This window comes from Cervus elaphus, chromosome 6, assembly GCF_910594005.1.
Source record: "Cervus elaphus chromosome 6, mCerEla1.1, whole genome shotgun sequence".
Taxonomy (NCBI): Eukaryota; Metazoa; Chordata; class Mammalia; order Artiodactyla; family Cervidae; genus Cervus; species Cervus elaphus.
The window spans coordinates 30,359,903-30,379,442 of record NC_057820.1 but is presented as its reverse complement, the minus strand read 5'-3'; the positions used below and the strand labels follow the sequence as shown (position 1 = coordinate 30,379,442).

The window sequence follows — 19,540 nt, the reverse complement described above, 5'->3', positions numbered from 1 at the left end:
CCTGACTCTTGAGAAACCTGTGTGCAGGTCAGGAAGCAACAGTTAGAACTGGACATGGAACAACAGATTGGTTCCAAATAGGAAAAGGAGTATGTCAAGGCTGTATATTGTCACCTGCTTATTTAACTTATATGCAGAGTACATCATGAGAAATGCTGGGCTGGAGGAAGCACAAGCTGGAATCAAGATGGCAGGGAGAAATACCAATAACCTCAGATATGCAGATGATACCACCCTTATGGCAGAAAGTGTAGAAGAACTAAAGAGCCTCTTGATGAAAGTGAAAGAGGAGAGTGAAAAAGTTGGTTTAAAGCTCAACAGTCAGAAAACTAAGATCATGGCATCTGGTCCCATCACTTCATGGCAAATAGATGGCAAAACAGTGGAAACAGTGGCTGACTTTATTTTTCTGGACTCCAAAATGACTGCAGATGGTGATTGCAGCCATGAAATTAAAAGACACTTACTCCTTGGAAGGAAGGTTATGACCAACCTAGACCACATATTAAAAAGCAGAGACATCACTTTGTCAACAAATATCCATCTAGTCAAGGCTATGGTTTTTCCAGTGATCATGTATGGATGTGAGAGTTGGACTGTGAAGAAAACTGAGTGCCAAAGAATTGATGCTTTTGAACTGTGGTGTTGGAGAAGACTCTTGAGAGTCTCTTGGACTGCAAGGAGATCCAACCAGTCCATCCTGGAGATCAGTCCTGGGTGTTCTTTGGAAGGGCTGATGCAGAAGCTGAAACTCCAATACTTTGGCCACCTGATGCAAAGAGTTGACTCATTGGAAAAGACTCTGATGCTGGGAGGGATTGGGGGCAGGAGGAGAAGGGGACGACGGAGGATGAGATGGTTGGATGGCATCACCGACTCAGTGGACCTGGGTTTGGGTGGACTCCGGGAGCTGGTGATGGACAGGGAGGCCTGGTGTGCTGTGGTTCATGAGGTCACAAAGAGTCGGACAGGACTGAGCTACTGAACAGAACTGAATTGATGTATTTCCTATTCATCCCTGTATTTACCATTTTCAATGTCCTTCCATTAAGGAGCTAGAGATTCCCATGGGTCATCACTTTACTTCTGCCTGAAAGACTTTCATTGAATGTTACTTCTAAGGCAAGCATAAAGGTAGTAAATTTTCCGGGCTTGTGATCTAAAAAAGTTATTTTGTCTCCATTGTAGAATTATATTTTCACTTGTTGTAGAATTTGGCAGATATTTTCTTTTCAGTTCTAAAATATTCCACTACCATTTTCTGACTTATTTTGAAAAATCAAATCAGCTATCATTCATGAATTTGCTGCTCTGTATACCACGTGTACTTTTCCCTTTGGATACTTTTTATTAAGACTGCTAGGGGAATTTCCTGGAGGTCTAGTGTCTGGGCTTTCATTTCTGAGCCAGCTTTGAGATCAGCTTCTATCACTGGTCAGTCAGGGATCTAAAATCCCATAATCTGCGTGAAGTGGCAAAAAGAAAGAAACTGTCAGGAAGGCATTTGTTATGAAGTATTTGATGTGGATAGCATATTAAAAAGCAGAGACATTACTTTGCCAACAAAGGTCCGTCTGGTCAAGGCTATGGTTTTTCCAGTGGTCATGTATGGATGTGAGAGTTGGACTGTGAAGAAAGCTAAGTGCCGAAAAATTGATGCCTTTGAACTGTGGTGTTGGATAAGACTCTTGAGAGTCCCTTGGACTGCAAGGAGATCCAACCAGTCCATCCTAAAGGAGATCAGTCCTGTGTGTTCATTGGAAGGACTGATGCGGAAGCTGAAACTCCAGTACTTTGGCCACCTCATGCGAAGAGTTGACTCATTGGAAAAGACTCTGATGCTGGGAGGGATTGGGGGCAGGAGGAGAAGGGGACGACGGAGGATGAGATGGTTGGATGGCATCACCAACTTGATGGACATGAGTTTGAGTGAACTCCGGGAGTTGGTGATGGACAGGGAGGTCTGGTGTGCTGTGACTCATGGGGTCACAAAGAGTCGGACACGACTGAGTGACTGAACTGAACTGAACTGATTTGATGTGGTCTTTTTATCATGGTCTTGCTGTCATTATTTGTTGTGCTCTTGTTCTATGATTTGCAAGTTTCCTAATATTTGAATATTATTTGCCCATTGACTTATTCAGATGTTGCCTTCTTTCTTTTCCTCACCTTCAGTACAATTATTTATCTATTATATATGGATTACACGAAGTGTACAAGTATCATATTAAGATTCTCATTGAACCAGTTCATTGAAATACTATTTATTTTAATTCTTAATTTTCCTCCCTGTGATTTTGGATCATTTCATTGCTATATTTTAAAGCTTCCTATTCTTTTGTTCTTTGGTAATCTTTTGAGTTCCCTCATCTTTTTTTCTAAACATGTTAACAATTCCATTCACTGTGCTTTTATTTCAGACAGAATATTTTTCAAGCATTCTCATGCTCTCCTCTACTTAAATATGTAAAATATAGTTTCAATAAATATTTTATATCCTTGTTTACTATTTCTATCATTCGTTGTGGTTCTTATTTTTTTCCCAACTTTAACTTTCGTTTGTTGTGTGCTAATAGTACCAAGTGATGCATGAATTGAATATTGGCTACTCTTTTAAGTATCTTCAATCTCGTGATTCTTATGTATATCACTGCAGAGAGCTATGTTCCTGTGAATAACAGGAAACATGACTTTAGAAGAAATTATTTTGTAGATGGATTTGAAATTCCATATGCACTAATTGCTCCTTGTTGTTTAAAAGCAAAAGTTTGTGCATGTAAATCTAATACAATGTAAGCAGTGTTTTGAAGCTTAAACATTTAATCATCAGCTACTAGGTAAACTGCAACTATAACAAGCAGAAGCAAGAACTCAGAAAGTTGGTGATTCATTTTACTCAAATTAAAATTTGAAGTCAGAAGTCCAAGTTCTGCCACAGGCAATTTTACTTGACTTTTCAGAGCACCTTATGTCTTTCATGTAAATGAGTCTCTTAAATAATAAAGAACCAACAGAAGTAGTAGAGAAAACCAAGCATTTCAGACTTTGGGTTTAAATTTAATACCTTAAAAATTATTAAATGTTTACCGGTCTGTTCATTAGAATTTAAATGGATCTTTCTTTTCTTCTTAAGAGGCATTTGCAAGTCTTGAGTTCATATTTCCTCTTATCATTTGTTAAGTTCTTTAAACATAAAACTTTTGAAGCATAGAATTAGACATTTAGATAAAAACACAAAATCAGAAAGTCATGATAAATGGTGTAATGACATTATTTTTCAAATTTTAGTATGACTTATGAACTTGCATTTCCAGCAAACTCTCAGGTGACCCTCATTATGATAGACTCATATATGATATTTTGACTGAAAATGGAATAGAATATATAATTTATTTAAAATTTACAGATGATGTTATGATACTCAGTTTTGAGAACATTTGATTTCCAACCAGTAGCAAAAAGTTACATTTTATATAAATTTCCTTAGGTATTTAGTGATAACTACTTGTTTCTATTATCAACTATAATCATGTTATCACATGGCTTCCCTTGAAGAACACAAAACCCTACAGACTTAAAGAAAGTAAGTTCAATTCCAACACAAATGCAGACATTTATGAGGTGAAATATATAGTACTGAGCTCCATAGTAATCTGACTTTACAAACAGGAAAGCTTTGTATGCAATCCTAAAAGATCACCAAAGTTTTCTGAATATTTGAATATATATTAAGCCCTAAAATATTCTAAAGTCAATGCAATTAAAAGCAATTTAATAATTTGAGGATCACATATTTGTGATAAAGGAAGACTCCAAATCATTATGCCAATTATCATCATTTATTAGTCAAAGGTAACATTTTTATTAGATGGTAATTTTTGCCACAACCTATTCCGTCCAGGGCATCCATTTTATGGAGCAAGATAAACAATGTCCTACAGAAACATTTTTGTTATTTCATTTCTTTTATACCTTGGTTTACTCTAGCTTACTTTGCCCTATATATTACACACATCAAGACTAACACTGGGATTGACATTTTGATGGACTCTGCCATTTGATCACTCTGTATTGCAGACGTCTTATAAAAACATCCTATTAAGTTCATTTATGAATCTTTACAAAAATTCAAACTAAAATACAATCCCTCAAATGTAAAATAGATGAAAATACAAAAGCAACAAAAATTAAAAGTTTAAAAATTTCATTGGTGCATAAGAAGTGAAGAAGTGAAGTTGCTCAGTAGTGTCCGACTCTTTGCAACCCCATGGGCTGTAGCCTACCAGGCTCTTCTGTCCATGGAATTTTCCAGGCAAGAGTACTGGAGTGGGTTGCCATTTCCTTCTCCAGGGGATCTGCCCAACCCAGGGATTGAACCTGGGTCTCCCACATTGCAGGCAGACGCTTTACCATCTGAACCACCAGGGGTTAAAGGCAGTCTAAACTTTATACATTTCTGCCTTAAGCTGTCTTCTTCCATTTGTCATCATCTTACAAGACTGAATTTGTCAGGATCTCTGATTCCTTCACTTCTCTTTTCGTGCTATAGAATACTACTCATATCTCACATGTGGAGCTACATTTTCTGAGATCCAGATGTATGTTTCAGTTTTCTGTCTTATAATAAACTGTACTTATTGTTCAGTCACTCATCATGGCCAACTCTTTGCAAGCCTAACAACTGCAGCGTGCCAGTCTTCCCTGGCCTTCTCCATCTCCTGAACTTTGCTCAGACTCACATCCATTGAGTCAATGATGCCATCCAAATATTTGGTCCTCTGTCATCCCCTTTTCCTCCTGCCTTCAATCTTTCCCCACATCAGGGTCTTTTCTAATGAGTCAGCTCTTTGCATAAGGTGGCCTAAGTATTGTCAGCATCAGTCCATCCAATGAATATTCAGGGTTGATTTCTTTTAGGATTGACTGGCTTGACTTCCTTGCTGTCCAAGGGACTCTCAAGAGTCTTCTCTAACACCACAGTTCAAAAGCATCAATTCTTCAGTGCTCAACCTTCTTTATGATCCAAATCTCACATCCATACACGAGTACAGAAAAATCATAACTTTAACTATACAGAGCTTTGTCAGCAAAATAGTGCCTCTACTTTTTAATACACTGTCTAGATTTGTCATAGCTTTTCTTCCAAGAAGCAAGCATTTTTTAATTTCAAGTCTGCAGTGATTTTGGAGGTCAGGAAAATAAAGTCTGTCACTGTTTCCATTGTTTTCCCCATCTATTTGCCATGAAGTGATGAGACCAGATGCCATGATCTTAACCTTTCGAATGCTGAGTTTTAAGCCAGTTTTTTCACTCTTCTCTTTCACTTTCATCAAGAGACTCTTTAGTTCTTTGCTTTCTGCCATACAGGTGATGTCATCTACATATCTGAGGTTATTGATATATCTCCCAGCAATCTTTATGCCAGCTTGTGCTTCATCCAGCCTGACATTCCTCATGAGGTATTCTGCATATAAGTTGAATAAGCAGGGTTATTGTATACAGCCTTGATGTACTCCTTTTCCAATTTGGAACCAGTCCGCTGTTCCATGGCCAGCTCTAACAGCCACTTCTTGACCTGCATACAGGCTTGCAGGAGGCAGGTAAGGTGGTCTGGTATTTCTATCTCTTTAAACTTTCCACAGTTTATTGTGACCCACATAGTCTTTGTGATCCACAAATCTGAAGGCTTTAGCACAGTCTATGAAGCAGACGTAGATGCTTTTCTGGAATTCTATCTATGATAGATCATAACAGATCATAACAGAATTATGATCTAACAGATGCTGGCAATTTGAACTCTGGTTCCTCTGCCTCTTCTAAATCCAGCTTGGACATCTGGGATTTCTCAGTTCATGTACTGTTGAAGCCTAGCTTGGAGAATTTTGAGCATTACTTTGCTATCATGTGAAATGAGTGCAATTGTATGGTAGTTTGAGCATTCTTTGGCAATGCCCTTCTTTGGGATTGGAATGAAAAGTGACCTTTTCCAGTCCTGTGGCCACTGTTGAGTTTTCCACCTTTCCTGGCATATTGAGTGCGGCACTTTAACAGCATTATCTTTTAGGATTTGGAATAGTTCAGCTGGAATTCCATCACCTCAACTAGCTTTATAAATTATGGTGCTTTCTAAGGCCCACCTGACTTCTCACTCCAGGATGTCTGGCTCTAGGTGAGTGTTCACACCAACTTGGTTATCTGGATCATTAATATCTCTTTTGTATAGTTCTTCTATGTATTCTTGTTACTATTCTTAATCTATTCTGCTTCTGTTAGATCCATACTGTTTCTGTCCTTTATTGTGCCCATCTTTGCATGGAATGCACCCTTGATATCGCTAATGTTCTTGTAGAGATCTCTAGTCTTTCCCATTCTATTGTTTTCCTTTATTTCTTTGCATTGTTCATTTTGGAATGTTCTCTAATGTCTCCTTGTTGTTCTTTGGAACTTTGCATTCAGAAGGGTATTTCTCTTCTTTTCTCCTTTGCCTTTCCCTTCTCTTATTTTCTTAGCTATTTGTAAGGCCACTTCCAACAATAATTTTGCCTTTTTGCATTTCTTTTTCTTGGGGATGGTCTTGATCCCTGTCTCCTGTACAATGTCATGAACCTTTGGCCATAGACCTTCAGGCACTCATTAATATCTAATCCCTTGAATCTCTTTGTCACTTCCACTGTATAATCACAAGGGATTTGATTTAGGTCATACCTGAGTGGCCTAATGGTTTTCCCTACTTTCTTCAATTTAAGTCTAAATTTTGCCATAAGGGGTTCATGATCTGAGTCACAGTCAGCTCCAGGTCTTGTTTTTGCTGACTATATAGAGTGTCTCCTTCTTTGGATGCAAAGAATATGATCAATCTGATTTTAGTATTGACCATCTGGTGATGTCCATGTGTAAAGTTGCCTCCTTTTTGTTGGAAGAGGGTGTTGGCTATTACCAGTGCATTCTCTTTGCAAAATTCTGCTAGCCTTTGCCCTGCTCCATTTTGTATTTCAAGGATTATTCCTAAACCTTAAACTCTAGTCTGAACCACTTCTCCCCAATTTAGAATTACATATTCCACACAGTCTATGGCCTTTTAGAACTCCCTTATCCTTTAAACTTTTTATTTTACAAAAATCTTGCTCAATTAAGGCTTCTATAACAAAATGACATAGGCTGAGTTTTTTAAGCAGCAGACATTCATTTCTCCTAGACCTGGAGACTAGGAAGCCCAGGATCATGGTGCCAGCATTGTTGGCTTCTTGGTGCAGACCCTCTTCCTGGCTTGCAGACTTTAGCCTTCTCGCATTATCTTTACATTGTGCAGAGAGAGGAAGCTCTAGTGTCTCTTCTTCTTATAAGGCTTCTAATTCCATAATATAATTTGACCTCCTAAGGGATGGAATAGGAGATTGTCATTTTGCGTCCCAAATGCCCCAGAGATTTTTTGTTATCAGGTAGTCAGTTACATGTTGTTCTTCATTGTCATTTGCAATATTGTTTCTTTTAAGTACTTTACATGGGAATATAATAAAGCTACTTTTTAGTTAATAAAGTCACAGATTTTGTCATAAACTGAAGACCGTAGTTTCAACGAAGGACAGATGAAGGAGGATAAGCAGGAGGTGGTGGAGGAAGAAAAACTAGGAAAGAGGAAGAAGATGGATAAGGACATCCCAGCAATAATATCACTACAAATACTCATTCACAGGTTGCTTTCCAATGTCATCAATTTAATGCCCACACCTGTGATACAGCAGTAGCTCTTTATTGAGTTTTCCTTTGAAAATGAATGACCTTGACATTTTCAAAGAGTATGTTGTTTGGTTAGTGTAGACAAAACACCTGTGGTCTTAATTTGAAATATCAAGACATCCTCTGATCCATCAGTTTTCAAAAATGACCCATTGTTCCTAGAGGATGAAACCATAATAACACAGATCTACTTCTTGTTTAGAGTCCACAATTCTAATTTTCTGCTTTTAATCTAATCCCCACACTTCCTATCATGTTGAAGGAGATAATGATGAGTGCAATAATGTCTGCATCTGGGTGCCTCAGACTAAAATATGGGTGTGTTAAGTTTAATTGTAAATTTTAAATATGAATATGAGCATCTATTAATTATTATTACCAGGCAGTTTGTGTTTCTTGCTGTTGATTTTTTGGAGGGTCTCTAGAACATTAGTTCTCTTACACTGTGAATATCTTAGATCTAGTAGAATTGTGTCTAGGACCATTGCTTAAATGAATCAATGAAGAAAAAATGTGGAGGGAAGAAATTCAGTGAGGAAGAATGAGAAAGAATAGAGAATGGAAGGAAGAAAATCACTTTAATCTCCAAAATGGATAAAGCAAGACTTATTTTTAAAAATCAGGCTAACTTGAAGGGTTTCTGAACCCTATACATCTTTTCTCCATTCAAAATATACCTACAAATTAAATTTATTTTGCATTTGAGAAGCAACCGTATATCTACAAGACAAAAAACTCATGGAAAAGAGTAAAAAATACGGAACTTGAATTTGACTTTAATTCTTTAGTTGCCTTAATATATCATGCATAATGTCAAAGCACTGTTCAGAGAATAAAATTAATTTACAATAATATTCTTCACCTATAGCACAAATTTTTCCTACAAACACCAAAACTATAACTTCTATTGATAGGGTCACTTCAATAGATGAACGATGTCTTTATCAGTGTACTTACCTGGATTCTTCAACTTCATGGTACAAAAAGAATAACCTGGAGACAGTGTGAAAATTGGATTCCTTGTGCACTTCCAAAATCCTGATTCAATATATCTGATGAGAGCAAATAAAGTTGAATTTCCAAGAATATCTCTGAAGATGCTGATTCTGATGGTCTCCTATAATATATACACTAAGTAATCGTGAAATAAGACATAAAATTTATTTAAAATTTACTCAATTTTCTAATTTTCCATTCTGAGTATATTAAATTAGCCAACAAATAGCAAAGAGGTAAATTTTGTATTAATTTCCTGAGGGACTGAGGCAGACCTAAGTATTTTCTTCTACCTATTGTAATCATGTCAACTCATGACTTCCACTGAGAAACATGATCCCCTAAAGATTCAAGGGAGTAAATTTAATTCTGAACATATGCATCCAGTCACTATATGAAATATATACTACTGAGTTTCTCTGATCACATGGTTTTGAGAAAAAGCATCACTTTATCAGGCAATATACAAAGGATTATCCATTTTTTCTAATAAATATTTAACATTTGATTGGAATATAATGTAATAAGATAAAAGAACAACTTAATAATTTGTAGGAAACATTTAAAGTAAATGACTTGAATTTATTATGATAGCACCATATCTTAGAGAAATGTAAATTTTTCATTAGATGATGTATTTTTGGCATAGATTTGCTCCATCTCAAAAATGTATTTGTTGAAATAATGTGAGTGGTCAGTGTTTTACAAAAACATTTTTACTTTATTTCTAACTTTGTTTTCTCTATCATATTTTTTCCTTTATTTTATTCATATGGCCTAGATTGATTAGATTGATACTAGGATTAACTTTTGATGGATTCATTTGTTTCCTGGTCCTTCTGCTTCACAATCTTCTATTGTAAAGTCACCCTATTAACTTTATTCTTAGTATCTGTGAAGACAGATTTTGGGCATTGTCTTCTGTTCTATGATGTGATTTGACAACTGACATGATTTAGAATGACAAATGGAAAATTTCAAGTGTATTTAAAGACAACAGTTCTCCAGCGAAGGGCATTCTCTCTTTAAGCTTCAGAATTTCAGCTTCTCTGACTCCTGAGTCTCACCTTGGGTGAAAGGTATGTTCATATATAATCTAATATGATGTCTTATTCTAATCTTTTGCTCAGTAGAATGAGCTGAAATACTTTATTAATTATATGTTATTTGTTGATAGCTTCTCATAAAGAAATAATTTTAAAGAAATAACCCTCTGCCAGGATCTAAAAGTGGTTTCAGGATTTCAGTGCCTCTGAACGGACAGCAATCGTTGCCCAAGGTGATCGAGGTGGAAAATGAAAGACAAGAGCTCCATCTTCTCTGTCTCTGATACATCTTAGAAGCCTATTTCTCCTGGACTAAATATATGATCTCCTTTTGTTAACACATTTACCTTCAGCCTACAGTGTAGCTTGTTTTACAGAAAAAGTATCTCAAGTAGCATCAACTCTATTTTTGGAAACATATGCATTCTTTTAAATTTAAGTAGCCTTTTTCAAGGTTATTTTCTTCCCATCACAGATCATTTCCAACCTTCCCATTGTTTTGTCATCATCACCATATATTCTGTTTTTCTGAAACTACACAAGCTTTATCATTGTATATTTTAAGAAGCATTTTCTTAAAGCCCTTAAATTATTCTGTCTATCCATCTCTCAAGATCAGTTTCCGTCATTTCTCTCATAAGAGATTTATAGTTATTTATCCTGAGTAGTTTCTTTCCTTAAAGATTTTGCTGTGATCTTCTATCAAACTGATGACTAAAAATTATTTTTAAATTTACTTATTATTCACCTTATATACAAGGAATTTTTTAAATTTAATTCTAGTAATTTAGAAATAATCTACATTAATTCTTTTCAACAGCAACAATACTGGGTTCATTGCAGATAAAAAGTTACAAAAACATATTAAAGTTTCCCAGTTAAGTTTAATTGTGTTCAATAAGGTTATTTGAAGATTAAATCATTTTATTAATTCAATTTCAAAATAACTAGAATTTTTTCCTAAAACATTTTTATTTGATTTTTCTCTCCCTAGCATCATTAATTTTCTAATACCAAGATTACATCATCTACAGTTTTCAAGTCAGAAACCTGACTCATTTTCACTAATTCTGATTCAAAACCAATCCCTGTAGCTTGTCATTCTACCTTCTAAGTACATCTCAAATTCCACCTTACTATCAAATTCCATCCATACTACCATTATGTAAGTTCCCTATCATTTCACAGAAGTCTAAATGGTCAGCCTGTCTCCTTTTCTGTCCTTGTTACAGGATGAAATATTTGTTCTCATTCTCTTTCATTTTTTTTTCTTTGTAGGCCACAAAGACTTGTCTTTACTTACTCATTAACCCCATATAATGTAACACTAGTCTTACCTTTTTTTTTTCTTTTTAAAAATTTTTGGCTTTGCTGGGTGTTCCCTGCTGCACCCTGGCATTCATTCTATAGTTGTGGCGAGCAGGGCCTACTCTCTAGTTCTGGAGTTGCTTCTCTTTGAAGTGGCTTCTCCTGTTGCAGAGCATAGGATCTAGGGCACAAGGTCAGTAGCTATGGCTAATAGGCTTATTTACCCTGCAGTTTGTGGAATTCTCCTGGACCAGGGGTCAAGCCCATTACCCCTGAATTGGCAGGCAGATTCTAAACCACTGGACCATGGGGGAGGTCAAGTCTTACCATTTTATTTTCTTCAATATCTCCATTCTCTAGGTCTAAGATGCTCACTTGCTGTGTGTTCACAGTGCTTTAGTATTTAACGTCATAGTACTTCTTTTTGCTTATCAAGATGCCTACCTGTCTCTACATTGCATGATGACAGGCAATGTGATTCAATTGTCTTTGCATTTCTACTCAGTTTCACAAGACTGTGGAGCATAGCTTGATAAATACATGTTTGATTTTTAAATGCAGCAGTGGATGGGTTACTGATTTTTCACATATGCTTTCACAGGACTCTACCAGATATGAAGATCTTTTTCTTTGCCTTCATTATGGCTCTCATTGTTGCCATGATTGTAAGTATTAATATACCAGGAAATTTTGAACTTAAGCTCTTAGGAAGTATCCTAAAAGTGTTTCCTATTTCTTGTGTTCTGACCTATATGTGCATGACTGAACATGGCTTTAAAATTTTTTTCATGTTTTATAGGAACATTTTCCTTGAATTAAGCTTCATAAATTTGTAAGGAATTAGAATATATCTTGAAAAGACATGCATGTGCATAACACACACAGACCTAAAGTATAATAGTATAATGTAAAAATAATTTTTTTTTAAATCCCATAATATGGGACTGAGAGCTGGTAAAAGGCACTTAAATATTAAAAGCTGTGGCTCTGACAAATGCCATGAATTCTCAACTTGTACTGTCATTTACTCCCATGTGTCATTAGGTAAAACTTCACTTCTCTAAATTGCTTTCCACTTCCTCCCTCTCCTCTTCCACCTTCTACCATTGTCTTCCTGCTTTTTCTATTTTCCTTAAATTTGTTACTCCTGTTAAAACTAATTGTCCCTTTCACTTCATATTCATTATGTCCAGTTACTGAGAAATTACACAAGAAATAGCAATACCACAGATATTGAGCAAATTCTAGTAGGAGTTTCAAAAACAAATTGGTTATGATATCACTATAAATCATGTTATTTTCTATAAAATGATAGTTGTGGAAAAATAAAACTTTAAAAGAACCAGAGAAAATTATAATATCAGACTCTACCAGCATACTAATGTTTGAATATTAGTGGCTTTTGAGTTACTTAAACATATCCACATAAAAAATGTTTTTCTTGAGCAAAACCAAAAATGAACTATTCAAATTCACTGTCCTATTCAAGGTAATAGATTTTTCTCAATTTCACACCCAAAAGAAATTCAAACCACAGTGAATTATTTGAATGTAGCAAATTAACATGGCAGCAAACTATTATTCACTCATTTTAAAGATGTAAGTAAACAACAACCAAAGTGTAAACAACAACCAAAACAGCAAAAAAAAAAAAAAAAAAAAATACAGGTTGCTTCTATCAGTTACCTAAGACTTTGCCTCCATTTCGTTTAATTGTGGCAACTAAGTGCATTTTTGCACTCAATCTAGAATTGTAAAATTAAAATGTGTTAACTACTTTACCCCATAACAAATTAAAAGATTAAAAATAAATGTGCCAACTATTTTCTTCTTTTCTTTTTTTTTCCCCAGAAAGCTGATTCATCTGAAGAGGTAAGGCACTTTCATTCACTGGGAAAGGTGATAATTAAACATGTATTAAAATTTTAATTTGTTCTCTATTTTACCAGGAACGTTACCGGTTTAGATATAACCCTGTAAGTATTCCCCTGAGAAAATGGTATAGCACAAACATATTTTATTCCCTAGTGTTAATTCAAAAAGAAAGGCCCACATTCATCTCTGAAATATATTTATACAGTGAATGACAGCAGTACTTGTTTATGCATTTGTTATTTATTTATTTATACATTTATTTCTTTATAATACACTGAGGAAAGTCCTGAACTCCTTAATATTAGTAGCATTCAGATGGAAACTCATAATGCCAACCTGATGTAGCCAATCACTTTCTTAAAACTCAGATATGTTTGTCTGATGAATAATTTGACTTTGCCTAAAGAATCATATTCTTTGGAGCATAATATACACTTAGTGGAGCATAGAGGCTGTAATGGTAGCTTTCCAATTTCCGATTCTTATAGTGGGTGATAAAGTCATAAGGTAAAGTTTAAATTGACCATGATGAGAGAGAGAATTTTATTCATTTAACATTTTGCTCCATGAAAAGTACCCCTGATTTCTCACACTTTTTGGACATGTCTTATCAATGTGATAGGTCTCAAAAATGTATACTAACTTAACAAGTAGATGATCTTAAAATGATATCAAATAAAAAGATTCAGAAGGTTGGATGAAGGATATTTGGATTAACAGAAGTGAATATTATAGACTTAGGGGTTTTAAGAGGCAGTAAGCTCATTATAATACAACAGTGATCAGTAACAATTCCAGTAATTTGGAATTAGTAAATGCCTACTCCCTAGAAGGGTGACCAAATCAGTTTAGAGCTAATATCATAAAAAAGATTTTAAATCATTTTTGAGAGGTCAGCCATAATCAATGGCTCTGGGTATGATAAAACAACAGAATCATCAACAAACAGCAAAAAAAAAAAAAATCCTATATTATTTTACTATTTTAAAAATATTTTTCTCATACAAAAAGTACAAATCTAACTAAAAGTTTGAAAAATAATCCAACAGATGATATAGAAGGACCTACCACATTTATGATGTAAGTTGTTAATAGATATTATTATGAATTATTTGCCCTACATTATCTTAACTCTATGCAATTTTCTCCTCCCTTTTGATGTATGCAGACAAGTTATTACCCAAACCAGCAAGGAGGATATATTCCTAATTATCCATATCCATATCGACTTCCAAATCCATACCCATATCCAGTCGTGTATTAGCTGCTCAGTAATCACAGGACATGAACACAAAGGTAAGACAAGTCTAGTGACATTTCGTATTCTCCAGAATTATGAAAGGTGACAGTTAAAACAAGAAAAGTCAAGAGCAAGTCATAAAAACAAAAGCAGCCCCAGTTTAAGAAGTACAGCCTGGTGTAGCTCTCTTAAACTGTAATTATTATCTGTGCTGTGCTTAGCCACTCAGTCGTGTCCAACTCTTTGCAACCCCACTGACTCCTCTGTCCATGGCCCACCAGGCTGTCCACGGGGATTCTCCAGGCAAGATACTGAAGTGAGTTGCCATGCCCTCCTCCAGGGGATCTTCTCTACCCAGGGATCGAACCCAGGTCTCCCACATTGCAGGTGGATTTTTTACCATCCGAGGCACCAGGGAAGCTCAATTATTTATCCAACTGCTTCCAAAGAAAACATCTGTCCTGTGGTTCAAAGACTGAGTACTGGGTGTGGGGACACCTGGGTTTGTATCCTGGTCCCCAAAATCGTATGAAATATCCTTAATCTTTTCTAAACTTCACTTTTGCATCAGACTCCATAGTATCATAGTAGTAATTCCTCGTAGAACTAGTGAGCCTTTCAAAAGATGATATGCAAAATTTCTTGAACAGAATTTTATATAACTATGACTACAGGTAGCTCTGCCACTAAATCTGCATCAACATATTGTTGAAAACTTTTCCTTCTAAATGTAAACTTTGGAACAACTGCAAAGGCATCAGATTGGAGCTTATTAGCAATTCATTCTAAAGTAACAGCCACACAGTGAACCAGGACCTGCATTTTAAGAAGATCCCTATATAATTCATAATTCAAAAAAGCCTGAGAAATATTACCTTGGAGAGTCTGTAGAGCAATTAGAATAGGAAACACTGTTCTAAAAAGAACCCCTCAAAAAAAAAAGATACTGAAATACTTATAATTTACTATTAGAAAGTTATTTTTATCTAAAAACATTAATATTTCCAAATTTTATAATATATTAGATATTTCACTACACAGTAAAGCAATATTTGTGGAGATGGAAGAACATTGTTCTACAATTCAAAGTTGAAATAGTTTCAAAACATTTTCAATTAATTTGTATGCATGAAGAATATATTCAAATTGAATTTCCTAGTGCCATTAATAACAGAGCAAAGAATCTGAACCTATCCTCCCAGATATAAAGCAATCACTGAAGGTTTTTGATCAAGGAAAGAAATAATGTTAGCAAAAATATCATTTGACAGAGATAAACATGGGTAAAATATGGACTCTGTTTATAAGTTGAGGGGCAGGGGGCTGAAATTGGTTGGGAAAAGAAAGACTTGAAAGAAAAATGATAAAGAAGCCTTAAGAAATGACAATCAGATTTCATGATGCATTGAATGGATAACCAAGCCAGGGAAGGAGAAAAAAAGAAATGGAAGAACGTGGTCAGAATTTGATTAGCAAATAAATGTTCCCAGGAAATATGATTTTCAGTAAAGACACATGATACTAATGCTATTTGTTTCTTGCTTGTTGCTGTTTCCTCCAGGAAATTTTGCTTTATGAATACATTTGGTCTGTTAATGTAGGAGATGCTAAAAGAGATATTTTGGCTATGTTCAATTTGAACAAGAATAGCATTCACATTGAAAGTCCAAGTGGAATAAAATGCAAACTGACACAGTTTTTCTTATGTGAGAAGTGCAGGAAAAAAAGAAAAGATGGTAGCTATCATTCTCTGAATTTATTAATAGTCGTTTGATATTCCTTAAATCCATGAAGTATCAGGGAAAATGAAAGTGAAAGTGAAAATGAGACTTGAAGACATGGAAATATAGGAGTTCTTTTAACTTTTGGATGAAAACAGTTGAAAATACTGTTCCTTTGTTACTGTTTTAGGAAAGGATCCAATGAGATTTGCATTCATTCATTCAACAGATATTTTTAGACCACCCATAGGCATTCACTGAGATGGCCACTGAAGATATAAAAACATTAAGGCAGAGTCCATGCACTAGACAGCTTCAGTCACGTCCAACTCTTTGCGGCCCATGGATAGCAGCCTCCCTGTCCATCATCAACACCCGGGGTTTACTCAAACTCAAGTCCATTGAGTCAGTGATGCCATCCAACCATCTCATCCTCTGTCATCTCCTTCTCCTCCTGTCATCAATCTTTCCCAGCATCAGGGTCTTTTCCAATGAGTCAGCTCTTCACATCAGGAGGCCAAAGTATTGGAGTTTCAGCTTCAACACCAGTCTTTCCAATGAACATTTAGGTCTGATTTCCTTTAGGATGGACTGATTGGATCTCCCTACAGTCCAAGGGAATCTCAAGAGTATTCTCCAATAATAAAATGCTGAATAACTTTTGCCAAAAAAAAAAGAGTATTCTCCAACACCACAGTTCAAAAGCATCAATTCTTCTATGCTCAGCTTTCTTTATAGTCCAACTCTCACATCCATACATGACTACTGGAAAAACCATAGCCTTGACCAGATGGACCTTTGTTGGCAAAGTAATGTCTCTCCTCTTCAATATGCTGTCTGGGTTGGTGATAACTTTCCTTCCAAAAATAAGTGTCTTCTTATTTCATGGCTGCTATCACCATCTGCAGTGATTTTGGAGCCCCCAAAAAATAGTCTGCCAGTGTTTCCACTGTTTCTTCATCTACTTGCCATGAAATGATGGGACCAGATGCCATGATCTTAGTTTTCTGAATGTTGAGCTTTAAGCCAACTTTTTCACTCTCCTTTTTCACTTTCATCAAGAGGCTTTTTAGTTCCCCTTCACTTTCTGCCATAAGGGTGGTGTTATCTGCATATCTGAGGTTATTGATATTTCTCCCGGCAATCTTGATTCCAGCTTGTGCTTCCTCCAGCCCAGCATTTCTCATGATGTACTCTGCATATAAGTTAAATAAGCAGGGTGACAATATACAGCCTTGAAGTACTCCTTTTTCTATTTGGAACAAGTCTGTTGTTCCATGTCCAGTTCTAGCTGTTGTTTCCTGACCTGCACACAGGTTTCTGAAGAGGCAGGTCAGGTGGTCTAATACTCCCATCTCTTTCAGAAATTTCCACAGTTTATTGTGACCCACACAGTCAAAGGCTTTGGCATAGTCAATAAAGCAGAAATAGATGTTTTTCTGGAACTCTCTTGCTTTTTGATGATCCAGAGGATGTTGGCAATTTGATATCTGGTTCCTCTGCCTTTTCTAAAACCAGCTTGAATATCTGGAAGTTCATAGTTCACATATTCCTGAAGCCTGGCTTGGAGAATTTTGAGCATTACTTTACTAACGTTTGAGATGAGTACAATTGTGCGATAGTTTGAGCATTCTTTGGCATTGTCTTTCTTTGGGATTGGAATGAAAACTGACCTTTTCCAGTCCTGTGGCCACTGCTGAGTTTTCCAAATTTGCTGGCATACTGAGTGCAGCACTTCCACAGCATCATCTTTCAGGATTTGAAATAGCTCAACTGGAATTCCATCACCTCCACCAGCTTTGTTCACAGTGATGCTTTCTAAGGCCCACTTGACTTCACATTCCAGGATGTCTGGCTCTACGTGAGTGATCATACCGTCGTGATTATCTGGATTGTGAAGATCTATTTTGTACAGTTCTTCTATGTATTCTTGCCACCTCTTCTTAATATCTTCTGCTTCTGTTAGGTCCATACCATTTCTGTCCTTTATTGTGCCCATCTTTGCATGAAATGTTCCCTTGGTATCTCTAATTTCCTTGAAGAGATTTCTAGTCTTTCCCATCCTGTTGTTTTCCCATATTACTTTGCATCGATCGCTGAGGAATGCTTTCTTATCTCGCCTTGCTATTCCTTGGAACTCTGCATTCAAATGGGAATATCTTTCCTTTTCTCCTTTGTTTTTCACTTCTCTTCTTTTCACAGCTATTTGTAAGGCCTCCTCAGACAGCCATTTTGCTTTTTTGCATTTCTTTTCCAAGGGGATGGTCTTGCTCCCTGTCTCCTGTACAATGTCACGAACCTCCGTCCATAGCTCATCAGGCACTCTGTCTAACAGATCTAGTCCCTTAAATCTATTTCTCACTTCCACTGTATAATCATAAGGGATTTGATTTAGGTCATGCCTGAATGGTCTAGTGGTTTTCCCTACTTTCTTCAATTTAAGTCTGAATTAGGCAATAAGGAGTTCATGATCTGAGCCACAGTCAGCTCCCAATCTTGTTTTTGCTGACTGTATAGATCTTTTCCCTCTTTGGCTGCAAAGAATATAATCAATCTGACTTGGTCAGACACAGAGGGATGTATATGAATATAATTTGAAAACAAGTAAGAATAATGTTATTAGCCATGATTTTATCTGTATTTCAAAGTTAATAAAAAGAATATTTTCTCTGTATCTACAGGCTTGGTGAGAAGATGTATTTGCTTTGTACTCAGGAAAGTTCTTCCTGCCCTCCTGCTGTGTCCATATTCTGACTTTCAAAGAAGGAAAAGAAAAAAGAAGATGCAATCAAGTAGTGTTACATTCAAAACACACTCCTGAGATCATATTAATATTTCTAAACAGTAGTAGTGATATTCTCTGAACTAATTGATTGTGTTCTACCTACTTCTCTATGTTAAAGTATTACAAAAATTTAAAAAAAAACTTATCATAGTAATAAATTGATCTCTCAAGCAAATACTGGATATCCCATTTTATTTATTTCCTTGACTGTAATAACAAAGTAACAAAGTTGGTGGCTAAATTTACAATAATTTGTGTCTTCACAGTATATTTGACAGAGTTCTGATGGATGTAGAGTATAATTGTCTTTGTGGTTTTTCTAATTCTGACATTCATTATCCACCCTTGGCATTTTTTAGTTTGTAAATGTATAACTTCAATCTATGTATCTGTTTTCACAAATTCAACATCTACTGCCGGGTTTCTGTCTTCTCATGACAACAACAGTCATGTTTCATTAACTGCCCATTTCAGTTCAGTCCCTCAATCGTGTCAGACTCTTCGAGACCCCAGGAACTGCAGCACACCAGGCCTCCCTGTCCATCACCAACTCCCAGAGCTTGCTCAAACTCACATCCATTGAGTCAGTGATGCCATCCAACCATCTCATCCTCTGTCATCCTCTTTTCCTCTCCTGCCTTCACTCTTTCCTAGCATCAGAGTCTCTTCCAATGAGTCAGATCTTTGTATCAGGTGGCCAAAGGATTGGAGTTTCAGCTTCAGCATCAGTCCTTCCAATGAATATTCAGGACTGATTTCCTTTAGGATTAACTGGTTTGATCTCCTTGCAGTGTTTTTTAAATTTTGAAATATTCTGTACTAAAAAAATTTC

General features: G+C 36.0%; 1 protein-coding gene and 1 long non-coding RNA gene across 2 annotated transcripts in view; one reads left to right on the top strand and one right to left on the bottom strand.

Annotated features, from left to right (window-relative positions):
* The window catches only part of CSN2 (casein beta), a 120,156-nt gene that overhangs the window by 37,765 nt on the left and 62,851 nt on the right, over positions 1-19,540 (bottom strand). The window lies entirely within an intron of this gene.
* Positions 11,702-18,884, top strand: LOC122696494. The gene is made up of 5 exons (XR_006341765.1): positions 11,702-11,752; positions 12,939-12,959; positions 13,037-13,063; positions 14,131-14,258; positions 18,605-18,884. It is a non-coding gene; the product is annotated as an uncharacterized LOC122696494 (long non-coding RNA).